At 44.2% G+C, this 18,309-nt stretch overlaps 1 protein-coding gene across 1 annotated transcript in view; it reads right to left on the reverse strand.

Moving 5' to 3' along the window:
* Window positions 1-18,309, reverse strand: part of LOC131266321 (uncharacterized) — a 117,110-nt gene that overhangs the window by 86,016 nt on the left and 12,785 nt on the right. The gene's annotated exons all lie outside the window — the stretch shown is intronic.

Raw genomic sequence — 18,309 nt, forward strand, 5'->3', positions numbered from 1 at the left:
ACGTATAAGAGCTCATAAAGCGCAACCGTTTTTTTTTCGTGTTCCTCCACGAGAATAATGCATGAAATCTGTAACGTCGTCGGATTGAAGCCTCGAGGATCCAGTGCCACTGCCCGACGATGGACAGCAGGAAATGTTCCGATTAATTACGAAAACAAACGAATCGGTGCCGTTCATTTCAACCCGAAAAATGGAAATTTCCACTACTCCATGCGGTGTTCGCCACGTGTTGGTGGATGAAATCTATCCAACTGTGTCGTTTATCATCCGATCCTCGGTGGAGTCATTGAGAGTGCTTTAAGTCGCCCGGGGAAAGACCTTCACCTGCGACGGACGAAGCAAACAGCAACGGTCGAAGGAAGAACATCAAACATACGCTGAAAATTCACAAGCCCGCGTGTAATGTATGCGGGATTAATCCAACCGTGCGCCAGGCGCGAGGGGAAAGGAGCCAGGATGGATGGATTGTGCTGCGACGACATGGACATGGCGTTTTCGGTCCATCCCAAAACATACACACCCATAATTCAAGGGCGAAGGAACGGTGTAATTCAAGGTGGTGGTGGTGGTGGTAGTAAGATTTATTTATGCTAATTAATGCCATAGATTCCAGGTCGTGAAATATGATACCACAAGTGAAAGAGGATTCGGTTGCACTTGAAGAAGCTGCTTAAAGCAGTGAACAAAACAATTAACGCTTTCAAATTTAGTTTATTGCTCGATTTAGGCTGTTCGTCGGGAATCTTAAAAACGTTGTACTGAACTATACAATTTTTAGTTTGAATTTTTTTCTTCGTTTTCAAAACTGCAAAACGCCTAAAAAAAGTGATATATACAAGAGAAAATTAACAAAACTCTGACAATAACATCGATAAATTTTATCCACAATTTTCCACGAAAGTAAAACAATCGTGAATTCCGCATCCTTCCCAGCGGACGGGCCAAAGTTTGTTTCAACACCGAACAGCAGTCTATAAAAGATGATAAATGTTCCAATTTAAACCCCCTTTACAAAAGACACTTTGCCATTTGTTCGCTTCAACAAAAGCACTTCGAGCAAACCGAGAGCATAATTTTAACGACCCGACCCGAAGTCCGAAGACGAACTGAAAACATCTTGAGTAAAGCACCGGAACTAATGTCAACAGGGTTCCAAGCCCTCCTGCCACGTCTCGACCGCCCAAAACTCCGAAATGAAAATTCTTTCCAGTTCAATGATTTTGTTGAGAATAATTTCCAAGGCGTGTCGTCGTAAAACGGGTGAACTTTCTTTAATCGGGTTTTTCGGGCACTCGATTAGGTAAAAAATAAGCTATTTGCTTGTAAAAGATAGCAACGACAACTGCAACAAGTGACCTTCCTTTGTCGCGATTTAAATACAGTTATCAAGCATATGATAATAACGTTAAAATGTTTGTTTTGTATATTCTGTTCATATATGTTGTTTGAACTAACGAACTTATACCTTTTGCTTAAGTAAGTTGCGTATTTTGTTAAACTTAAAATCAAAACAGGATACAATAAATGGCAAAGCTCGATGTAAAGTTTTCGCTATCAATTGAAGATAAACCAGTGAAATTAAATAACTATGCTCTTGCTGAATATTGTGCAAATAATGTGAAACTAAATTGGTACAATACCATGTTAAAGCCGTTCATACTGACATACTTTGGGACGCTTCATGGCGTCATAATAACATTAAAATGTTTGTTTTTTATTTTCTGTTCACATGTTTTATGAACTATCGAATTTATATCATTTATTTATGTAAGTTGCGTATTTTATTGCACCAAAACCATATATATAAAAGGCTAAGCTCGTAGTAACATTTTCGCTATCAATTGAAGATAAAACAGTGAAATGAAATAACTGCACTCTTGCTGAATATTGTGCAAATAATATGAAATTAAATTGGCACAATACCATGTTAAAGCCGTTCATACTGACATACTTTGGGACGCTTCATGGCGACAGCATCCGTTAGGTTAAAAAACTGCATTGAAATTCATAATTGGTAGGCAAAACAGAGCAATAATGCGAGACAAAACCGTTGCGTACACGCTACATATGAAACCCATAATTTATGCTCGCCAATGTACGCGCCATTTTGGCTTCCACCGAGCGCAAACCCTGATGCTCAATCAAACACATCGGCGAATAAAGAGACAAACAAACAAAAACAAACAAAAAACCATTCACATAACACACATCCCAGCACTGCAATCGAGTGATCCACGGCGAGATTTATGTGCTTTTCATGTTTCCCCACAATTTTCCACCATTTCACCGAGCAGGAAATACGGCCGGCAAAAAACTGTATCATTCGAGCGCCGATTTCGACCATATTTCTTCCCATCCACCCACATTTGGGGCACTTGCATAACGCGAGCGCATGGATCGAATGCAGCCAGTCGGTGCACCGGGCCAGCCCGCAAAAAGGCTGGAAAAAGCCCAACCGAACGAATGAATGCAGCCTGCAGAGCCATGGGAATAAGTTCGGGGGCCAGTCGTGCGGTAACGGATGAGTTGTTCAATTTTCATTACGGTACACACATTACGTTGCACGGTTCTTTTTTTAGCATTTTGTTTTCCTTTGGCACGTAAAAGCCCGAAATTGAAAACAATTACTTCGTTAATGGGCGGCGGTCCGACTTTGCTCGATGCCGCCGGATGCTAATGGGTGAGTGTGTAGGTGAAAGAAAGATGTTGTAGGTTAATTAGAGACTCTCCGAATATATGTCGGGTCAGTGGTGCAGTTTGTGCAATTATTATTCCCACAATTATTGCGATGCGAAACCGACATCGCATGATAATGTTCGCAAACAGGTGGAATCGGAGTCAAACTTTCCCATAAATCATTGTTTGTTAAAGAACATAAGTAGAACTATCTCAAAATATGAAACGTGTTTTTGACCAAAAATGTAACGAAGTTCAAAACGCAACACTTCTTGAAAAATGGCCGACAAAACATTTAGATTTTACGAACATAATGCACTACCCATTATGACAACCATTCTAAGGAAAGTGCAACCTCACAACCCAACTCCAACACACGGCAAAACATAGGGAAACATTTTCAATCATCCATTATGATGATGACGGTGCTCTTGAACGGAGCATTTTTCAACCTCCAAACACAAGGGAACCAGGAAAAGGAAAAAGGCACGCTGCAAGTAAACCGGCCAAAAGAATAGGAGCATCCGCCGAGTGTCGAGCAGCATTCATTCATCTTCGCTGCAGAAATGCTGCACCCGGGTTACGTAACAAAAGTGCCGGGAGCAGTTTCTCGCTTGGGAAAGTGGGCCAAAGAAGCACCCGGGGGCTGTTTCGAGGCTACAATGCTTCGTTCAGGAGACCAAGTAGTGTAAGACCCCCGAAGGGTTAGGGAAGAACGAGCGAGTGGTTTCCTCAAATTTCCTTGAAATATTATACTCCATCCTGAAAGTAGCAAACGTATCCAGTTGTTCCTCTTTCCACTTTTCTTTCCAAAGCAAAGCTCTCCAAGTGTCCGCCGGGTTGGGGTTATTTCGAATTGTATTGTGAGCGAATCATGCACGAAATACGAGACGTACGGCCGGAAGAGAGCTTTGGAACCTCCGGTGTCCCGAACTCGAGGGAAAAGAGCAGCTGCTATTCTGCACCAAGTCAGTGCCGAAACTTGACCTCGTTCCGGTGCACCATCGGTTGACCGAGGAGTTCGGGGGGCGAAAAGGGCCACGAGTACTCGTTCGCCATCGTCCGACCAAAGTTCGGTCCAAAATCGAAAGGCAGTAATAACGCTGAAAGCCTTCTTCAAGCCCTCTCGGTGGTCTCCGTCCTTCGACTTCCTGTACCGATTGTTAAATGAAACACTTCAACTGGCAGGATGTTCTACGGTCCGTTAGAACATGGTGAAACTTTCCCGGAAGCACCCCCTCCCGACCGTTCTCGCCGGAGGGAACCCGAACGATGCACTTTAGATTCTAACTTCCCTCACGTCACAGAATTTATTGCAATTAATAATGCTTACACAGACTTATCGGATAATTGCCATCGGGGAAGACACGCTCCCAACGCTTGGAACCTGCAGAGGAGAATTTATGGGGCAGATAGTGGCAGGGAGTCCAACCTCGAGTGGATTGTTATTAACGATGGAAAGTGATGGAGAGCAAATACGAACGGAAATAAACCGATCCGCAGGCGAACGGGTGGAGAATGCTTCTGCGTTGGCCGTAGTTGGACCGATAATTGATTTTCCATTGCCTTGCTGGCACCGAGGAAAACCCGTACTAGCCTCTCACATTTTCCCTCTGAACACCAGTCTCTGGAGCTGCTATCAGGTTAAGTTGCATTCAATTGGCGATTCTCGGTTGCTGGAATGAAAATAAAATGCTTAAACTCCCAAGATGGCCGATCTGTTTGCGAAGGGAAAATATTCCACGGACGTTTTACCCGCACCGGAAGACGGTACTCGGAAGAATCCGCCAAAGTGCGACCCTAGGGAGGCCTGTGATTTGTTCACTTCATTATCCTCGAGAGAGCACTTTCAGTTGGCCGTTTAGATGATTGCTTGCGATTATGAGCAGCAAAACTACGTTTTCGCAATCTTTACTCTTCCGGGGCACATAAATTTGGAGTCAAGTTAAAACAAAGTCTGTAGCTAAATTTTTCCTCTTTTTATGCTTCATAATAAAGCATAATATAATGGGAGTTTAAGTTTGGTTTTGATTTTCGGAATACTTTTGTTCTAAAGCAGTTTAGTTAAAGTAGTTAAAATCAAACAAACTTATTAGAACTCACAACATAGCTCCGGATGTTCTACAGCCCTATTCAAATCAATGCTGATGTTATTATACCCCAAAATTTGTATCCCCAACAACAAAAGCCACCCCATAAAATCGTGCGTGTGCAGACAGTGATTTAATAGAGGATAACGATAACAGAGAAATTTGCATCCGGCTAATTTTACCTGCTGTCCAGCGCGCCTGAGTCCTGGCAAAGCTTTTACATTTTTATCACCATTTTTCACGGTTCCCAACGGAGCATTAATGCGCTCACATCCTAAGCCACATACACAAGAGCATGTGGCGTAACGCTAACACTCCGAAAAAAAGAAAGGAAAAAACGGTACATAAAAGCTCAACGCTCAACAGAAATCTCGACACGGGTTGGAAATGTCGTGTAGAAGCCATTTCCCTTAACCGATGATGTCACACATGCACGTACAACGGAACGCTCGAGTGTCCTTTCCGCACGCTGCCACTCTATCCTCGCCGAAGAGACGGCGGAAATGGAAAATGTGGTGGTTACTAACCGGAACCGGGACAAAAAAAAAGTTAATGCACAGTGGATCTTCAGAAGGATGAAAAAAGATACACATTCCAGCGAACGGGGCGACGCATGCGCGAAAAGGGAGCTCCATCGAGACATGTGAGCTTGAAAAAACAAAAACAACCACGTTTGAAACATGAAAGTACGAGGCAAGACATCAAACCGTTGGTCACCATTTATAGACCCACCATAGTTCAGGAAGGGAAAGGAAAAAAGAAACACTAAGAGTTCGAGACGGTGTGGGTGGAAAATTTACTACGAAACTTTTCGAGTGTCCTTCACATTTCCATGTGATGGAAAAATCTAGCACATTCAACATTCTGGACACGGTGTGTCCCATGTACAGGAGAGAAGGCACGATGGCCAAAGGACCACATCCCTTGCGTCACTATGAAGAACGTCACACGAGGTGAATGACTGATTGATTACAGTCCGACGGCGAGTGGTGCTATCAACAGTGAAGTGTGTTTGCATGTCCTGGAACATAAACTATAAAGGAACATAGACTTTTTAACGACACAGCAGAGATTTTTATCGTGATGTCAAGAATTTCCGAGTTTTCAACACCCTTTCAAAAGGAAATGAAACATATTCTGTACATCGCGAAAGGGAAGTCCAAAAGCTGCACTATCAATCTTCCAGGAATAGTTATCCTCGACTTGCATTCGATGATTTATTGCATTCAAATTAATATTGAAGGAACTGCGACAAAAATAAATCAATAATCTGAAACCAAATCTCCCTTGCCAGTGTCGGTCCCTATCGGATGAAACTCTATCCAGCTATCGAATTTATCCGATTTTCCGCAAATTAGTGATAATATTTTCAATTACAGCCGCACCGTTCGACCACACCTTCCTGCCACCACAACGAACAGGGGTACATAGACGCCCCCACACACAGTCGGCAAACTTCCCGGCCCATGGGCAAAGGGAAGGACAGAAACGAAACCCAACTTTTCCCACACGGATACCACATTTTAGACGGAGTTTATCCAAGCTGTTCAAACAGAGCGAACGTGCCGTATCTCGGTGGATCTCGGGGTACATTTTTCCCGTTAGCACGTTGCCAGGCAAGTTGGTTCCGTGCGGTGCGGCGATGTTCTAAATCCGGAGTAAAATCGCAGAGGAAGGGCAGCGACGGGAGAGGGGAGCAGGGGGGTGGGAGGATAAAAGAATAATTTATAGGTTATGCAATGGTTAGAATATTTGTTGTGAAATAGTCTTGAAACGATTGCAAAGAAATTTTCTATTTCTATAAGAATATTATAGCCGAGGTTAGAATTTTGGACTAAGATTTTGATGTTTGAAACCATAAGTACTTTACCTTATAAATACAGTAGTTGAATAAATTTGTTTTTCTTTAATAATGCTAACACTCTAATCCACAATTCTGTAATATGAACTGCTCATTCGAGGCATATAATGACCTTTTAAAGTTGTTTATCCACTGTCAATATCTTGTCTACCTCCTTAATGCGATCCAAGAGTATAATGTCTTGAACGACGGATATGCCTCATTTATCCCGCGCTTGAAACCATCATAATCTTACAATATCAGTGCGATGTTTTATAAGTCCTTTTACTCCCTTTCACAATCTATCTGAACACTATCATCACTATCACTTTCCCGACAACGTCCTGCGGCAGAAAAAAGCCGATACTAAAACTAAAAACACTCCACGGAAACCTTTACCGTCTGGTGGTTGAGACGCTCGGAGCGGAACTAACCACAACACGAACCCGAGGACAAAGCGATTCTCTCGGAAGATTGACAACTTCGAAGGAGAGGTACTTTTCCGTGTGGGTTGGTAGGTAGGTGGCACCGGCACCATATTCCGTCGCTTCTAATCGTCGCGTCCGTTTGAAGTGCTGCTGTGCACTGGGACGTGCTGTGTGCCGACACATTTATTATGTCTGCCGGTATTTTTCATATTTTCCGTCCAGCGAAGCAATTCGCCGCCCTCCAAGGATTGCTGGCGCCGAAAGGCGATCGATCGGGGTTTTTCCGACCACCATACCAAAAAAAAAGGGTAACTTGGAGTAACGCTGACCAGAAAAACAAACCCATGGTGGAAAAAAACCCTGGCTGGGTATAATCCCAATTCAGAAAAGCAAATAATTGTTTTGAAAACAAGTATACCAGTCGGTTTTCAACACCGGTAACAAATAATGCAATAGCCCTGGGCTGGTCGGTAATAATTTATCCACCAAAAACCATTACGAAAAAAAAGGTAACCCCATTGTGACTTCCTCGCTGCGTAGAACCCGAAACGGATTTAAATGAAACACCGGAAAAGTGAAGTCCCCCCGGGGTGGCTTCAGCGCATTGTACTTGGAATCCTGTTTCGCCCGCACCGAGCTTCCTATTTCCCGGAAGTTCAGCTGAAATACAGCAACGCAACCGCAAAGTCCCATCAGTCCCTCTCCCCGATCGGGACAAGGGAATCCTCTTTCGGGAGTAGGGCTTTTCCCATTAGCTCCTATCTGCGCTTCATGCACATGCACCGACAGTTTCACTTCCATTGAAATGCAAATCCGTATCCTGCAATTGCAGACCGGTCGGTCAGAGAAGTTTCCCACCGGGAGCCGTACGAAACGGCCGTAATGGAATCAGTACTCAGTATCGCTAAAAATACACCCCCGGGTTCGGGACCGATTTGTAGGGGTTCGTATGGAATGCAAATTTTCCAAAATGTTCCCTGCCCCATTCGTACCGTGCCGACAACAATGGGAAACTCTCAACTCCACACAGCAGGCAATATTAGTGTGGCAAAGAATTATACTTTACGTCAGCTCGAGTTTACTCATTTGTTAGACCCAGAATAGACTTACATACACGATGCTGGTAGGAGTTCCGGTCCTCGTTGGGTGGCATAAAAATTTTCGAAATGAAGCCCATAACCATAACGAGAATGCCCCACAGGGCAACTTCGGTGGCTCGGTGGGTTTTCGGACAGCACATTTCCATTTAGGTTCGCAATGGTATTTATGAAGAACCTCTCCGACGTTCAACCGCTAAACCCTAGAGCCTAGGGTAACTAGAAGTATGCAAAACAATTTTAGGTAAAGAGATTATTTCGACTTCTTCTTCATTGCTTACTTCTGATGCAGTTCTTGATGTTCCTTGTTTATCCTTATCGATCGAAATCGTACAATCTTGTTAGAAGGGGCATATCCACATTCAAATTTATGTTCGAAAAATGAAAGACAAGTATTTCGGCTAAGCATTCGTGTTAACATTTACCGCTTTGCGCCATCGCAATCACGTAACACGAGACGTAATATGCCGCAATTATGTGTACCAAATGTTACATTCTCATCGGAAGGGAACTATCATATTTCCTTCAAGCTTGCTCCGTGCTCCCAACTCAACAACCTCAAACCGTAAATATGAATATCTGAAAGCTTACCTCTTCCTACAAGGAGACCCTCTAACTCCCTCGGTTTTCGTTTTCATTTCTAACGGCACCACCTCGCCCTCTTCAAGAGCTTCCGATAATGTGCCGACGATACGTGAAAACACGTCCCACGCGCGTAGTTGGGCGCGTCTTTCCGCGACCTTGAGGAGGTGTTTGTGCTTGAGTAGGTGAGGTGTTTTCGAAATGAACATTCTTATGTTGCCAGTCGGTTGACGAACGTGTTTTTTCGCTTCGGTTATGTTTCGATAATGTCAAGTGAGCCATGAGCCAACAAAGCAGCCGAGCAGTACCTCACTTTCGGAGATGGGTTTAGACCTTCAGTAAGCCGCCACACACCCTTTGCTATCAGCAGAAGATACGAGCGTTCAAATTGAAAGGAAATCGTAAGAAACCCACGCAAAAGTTCGCCTCTTTCGCAAGCTTTCTTCGCCGGCTCACGATTGTTTCAATCAAATCAAAGCCGGCAATTTTACGCTAAGCCGCGTCATATTCTTATCTGGCAACCCTCGCTAAGGCTATGTCTTTTGTTTGGGGGCCTTCTAGCACAACCTCGCCCACACAAACCGTGGGTCGAGTGGGCGAACGAGCAGCGTCGTTTTTCCGCCATGCCAACGTTGTAGAAAATGTCGTGTCGTGTCGTCATCACCCTTCAAAGAAAACAACAACCAAAGTCGAACACGTGAATGCGCGCACCCCCAAATGGTTCCAAGGTGTTCGCCCCTTTTTTTTCTTTTCCTCATACAACGTTGCTGTACGCCATAGCGCTGGGTGTAAATTAAGTTAGAGCAGGGAGAAAGGTGGAAAATTGACTAGCGTGGATGGGGTCAAATATCCGCAACAGCTCGTGAATGTCAAACCACCTACGAGTTTTCGTCGTCTGCGCACGGTGCTTTCTTTCCAAAACATGCAGCTCTAATTGTCGGGTTTTACAACTTCATTCTACCATATCACGGCATTCGTGCTCGGCTCAAGATCGAGAACACTCCAATTTACAAAAATTTAATTGCATTCCATTCGAGTGCAGCTGTACTAACACAACTTTCCTCAGGTTCATTACATTTTGGTCGAATTCTTTTTTTAACCTGTAAATTATCGTGACTGAACCGTTTCCAATCTGCGATCGTGAGTGAACACAGGAATTGAAGGGAAAGTTCAAGTAAAACAAGGTACAACTCAGAAGAAAAATCAACTAAAAGCTACAAAACACTTCTACCTCACGGACTTGACATTTCGTTTGTCACTGATTTGCGACCATTAAAATTGAAACCTACGGTCCCATCATAATAACGAGCGGAAAATCTTTCCTCTTCCGAACCGAACCTACACCAGACAGACTTAACGATCGGTTGAAATAAGACAAAACGCATTGCAACATAATAACTATCATAAACCTGACGGTGCAACAAAGTCACAGATTGGAGCGATTTCAAAAGACCAAAAACCAACGATTCCTTTTTTTCGCATTTTCCCACCACTTTCGAGAATTTTTCCTGCGGCTTTTTTATGTTACTTCATTGCTAAAAATTTGATTGACACTCCTTTATATTTCACACCGACGCCATACTGCCCCCCGGCACGTAATGGTGGCTTTATGGAGCTCTTTTTATCGCGAGCACACCATCCAGTGTGTCGTTAAATGGCTTCACACCGAAGAAAGAGGCACCGGTTGAGCCAAATTTATTCGCAACTTTGGACGGTGGATTTATTTTAAAATGCCTTCAATTTAGATCATAAATGACATGACGAAGTTTGAAGGGATAAAGTGAAAGGTTTCGGCCATCAGTTTAAAGCACTGTACTAAATCGGTAATAAATGTTTAAAACTTTTCTCACACGAAAATGCCTACCGATAATAAGTTTAATATTAATAAGGTTAAAAGGTCTATGAAAAACAACATGAGTAAAAGCGTTTATCCACATCAAGATAAAGCAAGTCTGATGTTAAAATGTAAACATTTATTACGTTCAATGGAAATGTCGAAGTAAGTAATCAAAGTAACGCATCATAACTCGAATAAGAGCGTTGAGCGATAATAGTCCATTGTTTTATTGCCGTTGGTAGGTCATTGTTTGTTAATATTTTCACCATTTTATCTCTTCACTTGATTGCCTTTTATTGCACAGTATTTTATTAGTTTGCCATAAATGAATCAAAGTTATTTTAAAACTCAAATATGACATAATAAGTCACTGAAACCTGATAAGAGGTTTAGAAAAGCATTTAGGCTTGATAAAAAAAAAAACTAGGAAGAGTTACTTAACCTATACACTCCAAGGCAACACTAAAGTTTGCTCTTTCCCTGATCAAATTACGTACTTTACACGTTGCCTCCGGGGGATTAACGGTTATTAGGGCACACCTGAAACCACGTCACGCCCGGTAGATAGAAATTGATGGTTATTGTAATTAGGTAAGTGCCAAACCAACCACCCACCTTTGCCGTTATCCCCTAAAACGTCACACGAGCGTTGTTTTTTTTTTAAAAAAGATGCACATTAAAGAAGAGAGAACCATTGATCTTTTTTAACTGGTGGCGTTTGGATGTTTGAAAACTTTTTTTTGCTTTTTTCACAACCATGTTTGAATTTCTTCTTCATGTTTTACTCCTCTCGGCCCTTAGTGAGCTCCACGACGTTGCTCTGAGGCACACAGTGGTTTAATTTCCTCTGCTTCGGTATGCTTGCACTGCATTAGAGGGAACGCCACCTAGAGCTATCTACACCGAAATCTACTCCCTGTTCCCATTTAGCGCCGTGTAACGGAGCATGTAAGACTTTTTTTGTTTGTCGTCGACAAAAAAGGTGAAGTGGATTTTTTTAACGCCGCTCGTCAGGCCGTCGTTAAAAACCAATCAACATACTAACCTCACCCCGGTAACCCGGGCTCGACGACGGTTGACGAAGTCAGTAACTGCCTCTACAGCGGACTCGACTCGATGCTTCGATGCTACTCAGCACCGTAACCGGGGCACCGTCTTGAGAGCATGAGTCCCCTTACCAGTGCCCGGTTCCTCACACCACACCAGCACACGCATGAATGCAACCCGGTTAATAGCATTAATCAAATTTGAAGGCGCACAGATCTCAAGCCCTTTGCAGCTTCCCTCCCGTTCACACTCACTTTTCCACCTAGGTCATTCGAACACTTCAGTTCCCCCGTTCGACTGAAGCCACTAAATTGGCGGGTGGGTTTGTGTTTTGCTTTCTTGTTTGCACTTTTCACACACTTTGGCGGCGCACTTGGCCGCGGCAATGCGGACGGGTTTCTTCGGTCGCCAAAAAGTCGATCACCGATTCGCGACCTCGTCCGACGGTTGATCGAATTTTTGACCTCGTTTCTCTAAACGGTGCCCTTTCGGGTGCTGTACTCCATTTTCCGCTAATGAGCACAAACTACGCGTCCGACATTTTCGATGTAATTATTTTAAATTATGTTGCGGTTTATCACCATCAAGCATTTTAGCCCCATTCGACGATTGCGAACAACGAAAATATAACACCAACAAGCTTAGAGTGAGTGAACGTACTTCGTTCCATATGTTGTTGGCTTATCGCGTCAGGGAAATTGTTGCCAATTTGCTTTACAAATACGATTGCACGCCAAATAGGGTCCCGCCACTTTGGAAGTTCTACTTACACCTCGCGAGCGGGTCAACAAAATAGGGTCACTTTCGATTTTCCTCCACCCTCGCTTGAAAGTTGAAGTTTTATTCTCTTTGAATTTCTTTCCCTCGGGTTCCTTTAGTTTACTATTTTCCACCACGGAGGTAACCACGGAGTTAGCCGGTTGGAAAGGGCCGAACAAAATAAACTACCACGTGTGGCTAACTTTTAAACGGAAAAACCCCGAACCGCGAGGAAAAACCGCGCGTGGCACCGTTCGCAACGCTGCTCACGACCGAACTGAGCGTTGGGAGTAATTTTTTCAAGCCACCCGGCTCGGCATGGCCCCGACCCTGCATGCACACACGACGTTTGTAAACCTGACTCATTTTCCCTTGCATTTTCCTTTTTTTTTGTTTTCCCTCACCCTTGGCCCGCTCGCTCTTTCGCTCGCTCGCTTTACCTGCACACAGAGCGGCCGATGCAGCTGCAGCAACCGCAAACAAATTTCCTGCTCGCCCAAACCCGATGCACCCGACGGTCAACGCTGTTGGCGCTATTTTAAGACGCGGGCGATTTTCCGCTCCTGACCGCTGGGGATTCGAGAGCTGGCCAGACGCCGCTTTTCGCCGCGGCTGACCGTAGTGAAGGTGTGGGTATCGAAAAAAACAGATCAACAACAGAGAAGTACAGCGCCAACGAGCGACGCACTGTGAGTCTGTTAGAGCATCCCAACCTTTCGTACTTTTGTTGCTACATAAATAGTATTTGGTGGACTTGATTTGTTTGCTCCGAGAAAGCGGAGGAAAAAGCTGTGTTAGTAAAGTACTTTCTATCAAAACTGTTTTGACGATATTATCGAACAAATTTAATTTTCAAGAGCAACATAGAATTCGAGCTTAAAATGATTTCTGAACACTCTTCCGAAGCCTTGCTCAAAGTTTCACACCTTGATCGTGCGAACTCACACCCGTCTGCGTAATCCAATTAAATAGTTCCTACTCAACCAGACAACTCGGGTGGCATAATACCATTTAACTCGAACATTGCAATCGAGTGAGAGTACATTAAACAAGACCTCGACTCTAGTACCATCGTCCTGCGGTTGGTTGAATTGGGTTTGAACTCAAACACAAACCCAAAGTTGGAACATACATAGTGCCACCCGGATCTAGCAGGGGAAATTCAAACGACACTACTCAACGATACCCAGCAGGGCACCGTCGTGTTTTACACACTGTAAACATTGGAAAACCGAACCATCGCACCGTCGCCATTCCGTCAAGAGAACCCCCTTGAGCTCGTCCGAACGAAGGAGCGCTAGAACAGATGGAAAGGCCAACTGCACGTGAACTCGGTCCGACTAAGTTTTCCATTTTCATTCGGTCTCGAAAGCGATTAATTATTGCTTCTCGGTGCGCGAAACGGCGTGACTTTCTAACCACATAATGGAAAATCCTTCGCGCGAACCTTCGGTGCTCCGAGGAGAGCTCCACAAACATATTGTTGTACCACGGAAGATTGACTCATTGAAGCCTTGTTGATACGGTCATGACTCGCACTTTACAAACGAAAGCAAACAGGTGGAAAATTGAGTACGTTCCTCGGGTATTCACAAACGGAGCTCACTCGACGCTTTTCAAGAAAAATTCCCACACAAAGAAACTGGCGAAAGAAAAGAAAAACCCGGCGCAGCAGCATCTTGATCTCCGAACCGAATCCATCGTCCGAATCGTTCGCGTTGGCCTACTATTTGACAGCTGAATGTCACCATCTCACCCACGTCTCGTCTGCGGCGTTATGTCGAGGGCTAAACGGGAGAGAATTATGCAATGGCTGGCGGTTTTCTAGTTCATCTTCGTCGCATCAACATCAAACCCGGGGCGGGTTTAAACATAAACACGTCCCTCGCAGCACACTTGCACGCATTCCACAACCTCCGTATCGCATGAGCACATGTTTTCCATTTCCCCCAGAACAGTCCATCATACATACATTTTCAGCTGACGTTATAACTAGGTCAACAAAGGAGGAGACACATGCGAGCAAGGTTCGTCGGGACGTTCAGGGGGAGGACTTTCGGCTCGAAGTGCATAAATTAAACATAGCTGCACGGTTCGAATGAAACGCCCGCGTCGGAAAATGGTCTCATTTTGTTCGTCAACGTTTCGAGAAGAAGGAATGTTGGCCGTATCATGTGGGCGAGTCCTATGTTCATTTAGACATTAAACCGATACGAGGAAAATTTAGCCAGTTCTTAGGAATCCATCGAATTTCTCGAGAGTTCAGATTGACGTGTTAAGCCCAAGATAAATCTATAGTTATTTTTATGTTCGAAGGTCGTTTTCACTCAACCCACTTTGCTACTTGAACCCTCGTGGCCTCTGCTTCAACATAATTGCCCTTGAGCCGATTAATCTAGATACAGCATTCTTTCCCGCGCCAAAAGGAAAAAAAATCTGTAAGCTTATCACTTGCAACACCAACACTTCGGGGACCTTTGCATACAACTATCAGAGGGTGTTAAGGAGCGAAAACACATTTTACAGCGCCATCCGAGCAAACTTATCTCGCTGCTAATTACCATCGCAGCTCATCTAATGCCAAACCAACGCTTTGCACAATTGCTCCGTCACCCACAGAACTCTAGAAAAAAAAAAAGGTAAAGTCACATTAAGTGTACCATCACATCAACACAACGGGACTTTCTGGAGTGCAAATTAAGATAATCCCCCTCGGAGTCGGATGCATGATGCGCTTACAAACCCAACTTCGCTGCATGTTTCGACGCGCTGCTTGCCACACGGTTGTTCTTTTTTTGTCCCAAACAGCATCCCTCACACGCAAAATCCTCTTCGGGCTTAAAAAAGACAGAAAACAACTCACGCGAAAATATGACGTAAAAAGTATTCTCCTTCGAGCGGAAACTCTAATTACGTTCAATTAAAACTACACTTAATTGCACAAACGGTACGAGAGCATTTTTTATCACACCGCATATAAAACCTGTTGGATTGACAAATGAGCATCTCTATTTTTTTTTCGTTCATTTTCCTTGCGCACAATTTCCCGAGCAGTTTATTGTTGGATTACTCTTGAACACGATGGAGGGGTGTAAACTTTGTATGGCCTGGATAAGAAAAAAAAACCCCAGTTGCCCCGTTTCGCAAAGGCACAATAAAGTGCACCCCGGCCCAACACCAACAAGGTAACGAAATGCAGCAGAGTGCACACACATCGTTTGATTCGATATTTGCGTGTTCTCGGTAAATTAATTTAATGGGCTCTTAGGTTTTTTTTTCTGCTCCAGATTAAATTTAATTTGTTGCAAGACATAAATTATATAATGCAATTAAGTGCGAGTGTAAGGTACTTCATGCAATTTTTTAGCAATGCTAGCTTTTAATAACTCATACGCAATTAAAATTACAGCTAAGATAAGTTGGATGTGATAAAAATTTTACTATAACAACTATAAATTTAATTTAAAAAAATAAATAACATAGAAAATAGATTTATCGACACTAAAAACCACCTTTATCTCGACTGTTAGCTTACTCACTTTGATACCGCATTGGTTTTTATGGTTCCGTAACAATGTGTTTGCAAGGATCTTTTCCAATGTTAATGAAATCCCACTTGCGGGATGTCGTGAAATGAGGCACGTATTTTAATTTCCTGCGCTCGACTAACGGAATGTGCCCGAGCATCCTGTTCACATTCCGCTCTGAGGCAACGCTCTGTCTCCAACACACAATTGCAACCAACGATTGTGAATCAGTTTGAAGCGAAGCGAATAAATAATCCCCCATATGGCTGCACAGTGGCAACGGGTGCCCGCTTCGAGTGTGTTTACTTATCCGGAAGAGCGACTCGCGGGAAAACGCTGAACGGAATCAATAATGCGCCGAGCACAATGTGCTGAAATTGTCACATTGCACGCTCCCTAAGTCCCGGTGCACGAGTTTTCCAGCATGTGGCTGAAAAATGCCACACATGCAGGAAAAGAAATGCACATTCGCCTCTTAGGTAACCCCAGACGCAGCAGGAACCACTGCTAGCTAGGAAGGTGGAAAAGAACTCCGTGTGGTGCCGCAAACTTCAAGAGGGTTCTGGATTGCGGCATCGTTTGTGCTAGGCGCTTTTTCTCAGACTTAGAGCCTCGTGAAGAAATACGCCGCTCCAGATGGCATCCGGATTTGCATCAGTGTTTATCTATTCAGTACATCATTTAAGCCGCTAGATCTGGATCTATTGCTCTCGGCGAAGGTTCGCGGGGGTACGATGTCTCAATGAGATCTCCCTCGATGGAGCACCCAACGCGAGACTCGGAAACTGCCGGAACGCGATTGTTGTCGGTTGCTTTCAGGTCGTATGTGACGGAATCAGCGGTGCATAGCGTTGCAACTGAACCGTAAGCGAAACGCTTCACGCACACACCATCGGCTCCAAGACCCCGGTGATAAGATCAACAAGCACAATGATTCATAGTTCGCACAGCCAGACTACGGCAGTTTGTGAGTTTTTCGCGAACGTCGTCGGTGTTGGTGCTGCCGGCATAAAGAATTGCTCAATGTACGAATGCGAAGAGCTGTTGGTGAACTGCAGGGCAAGACAAACAATACGCTCTTTTTTATGCTTCCCTTTTGGCGACATTTTATGCTCTGTACGTACGATGAAAAATAGTGGCATCTGACATCAGCACCGGAATCCGGAGTCTGGATGCCGTAGAAACATCTTTGCTCCTCAGCTAAGATTGAGGCAAACAGATAGTTTTTCAGACTAACTTCTACCCAGATTTTGCGTTTACTAGTTTTGTTAGGGTAATTTAATAGGGATTATTAAATCTGTAAAAAAAAACGGTCCTAACCGCGCCAGTTATTTTAAAATTGATTAAAACTTTTCGCTTCGAAGGAGTTTTGCCTCAGAATCACTAGCAAAGGCTGATCCTACTGGAAGAGGACCATCTTGGGCGTGACTAATTGTGCCGGAAAACTTGGATACTGGATAATCCATTACGTAATTTCATAACTTCGGAAGCGAATCGGGAAAAGATAACACCGAGGCAGCGAATCAGATGCACTCAACCCGTGGTGACCTTGAGGAGTTTTAAATTATAAATCTAGACCATCGTAGCGCCGGCTGTTACGTCCTCTTATCTCGGGCCGAAAATCTACACCTTCTATTATCCGTGTGCTCATCGCCGGGGAAGTTTCTTCCTTCCGGGAAGGTTTCATTTAAAGTCGCTCCTCTTTTCGCGTGCCCACTGTGCACTGGTGGAAGGTACGGCGAGTTAAATGTATTCTTCACACGTAATTTGCCCGCCAGCACGCACGCCATAGTGGAGCTAAGCCACACGCCAGAGTTTGTACGCGGAATATTTCTGCGCCAAGCTGCCAACGAACATAAGCTTCTGCTGAAGGTTCCGTGGGAAAGAAGTATGGAAGGAAAACCTACATATGAGTGTATCGGACTTTGCTCCACACCAGAACTGATGGTGCCAAGGAAATGGGAAAATGGAGGCGGACAATTTATTGGAAAACTTTCCAGGAAAGTCCCTGCTAGGAGCATGAACATTGCCCAACGAGCTCGGGTAGGATGTTTGTGACGTCAGCGAAACATACACAGGCGCACCGAGGACCTCAAGAATGCTCTGCGTGTAGGAGAATACCGGAACAGTGAGGGTGTACAGGGAAAACCAGGATACTTAATTAAAAAATGGAATGTGTTGGAATGTGTTAGGTCATGTCGCTCCCGGAACCTATTCTTCCACATGTGGCGAATATTTCCACCGGACACCCTTGAGAGTTCATCGGTAGTAATGGACCTCGTTACTGTCTCATCGCACCGTCCACAGGTCAAACGAGTCCTAAACGGGGTTCATGGCGTGCTAAATTTATAACCCCTGCCCATGTTCCGCCGGCAAAGGGGTTACCCAACATCAGTTCCCTCCCGGTGGCCTGTTATTTTATCGGA

The sequence above is a fragment of the Anopheles coustani genome, chromosome 2 (genome assembly GCF_943734705.1).
Source record: "Anopheles coustani chromosome 2, idAnoCousDA_361_x.2, whole genome shotgun sequence".
NCBI classification, from domain to species: Eukaryota; Metazoa; Arthropoda; class Insecta; order Diptera; family Culicidae; genus Anopheles; species Anopheles coustani.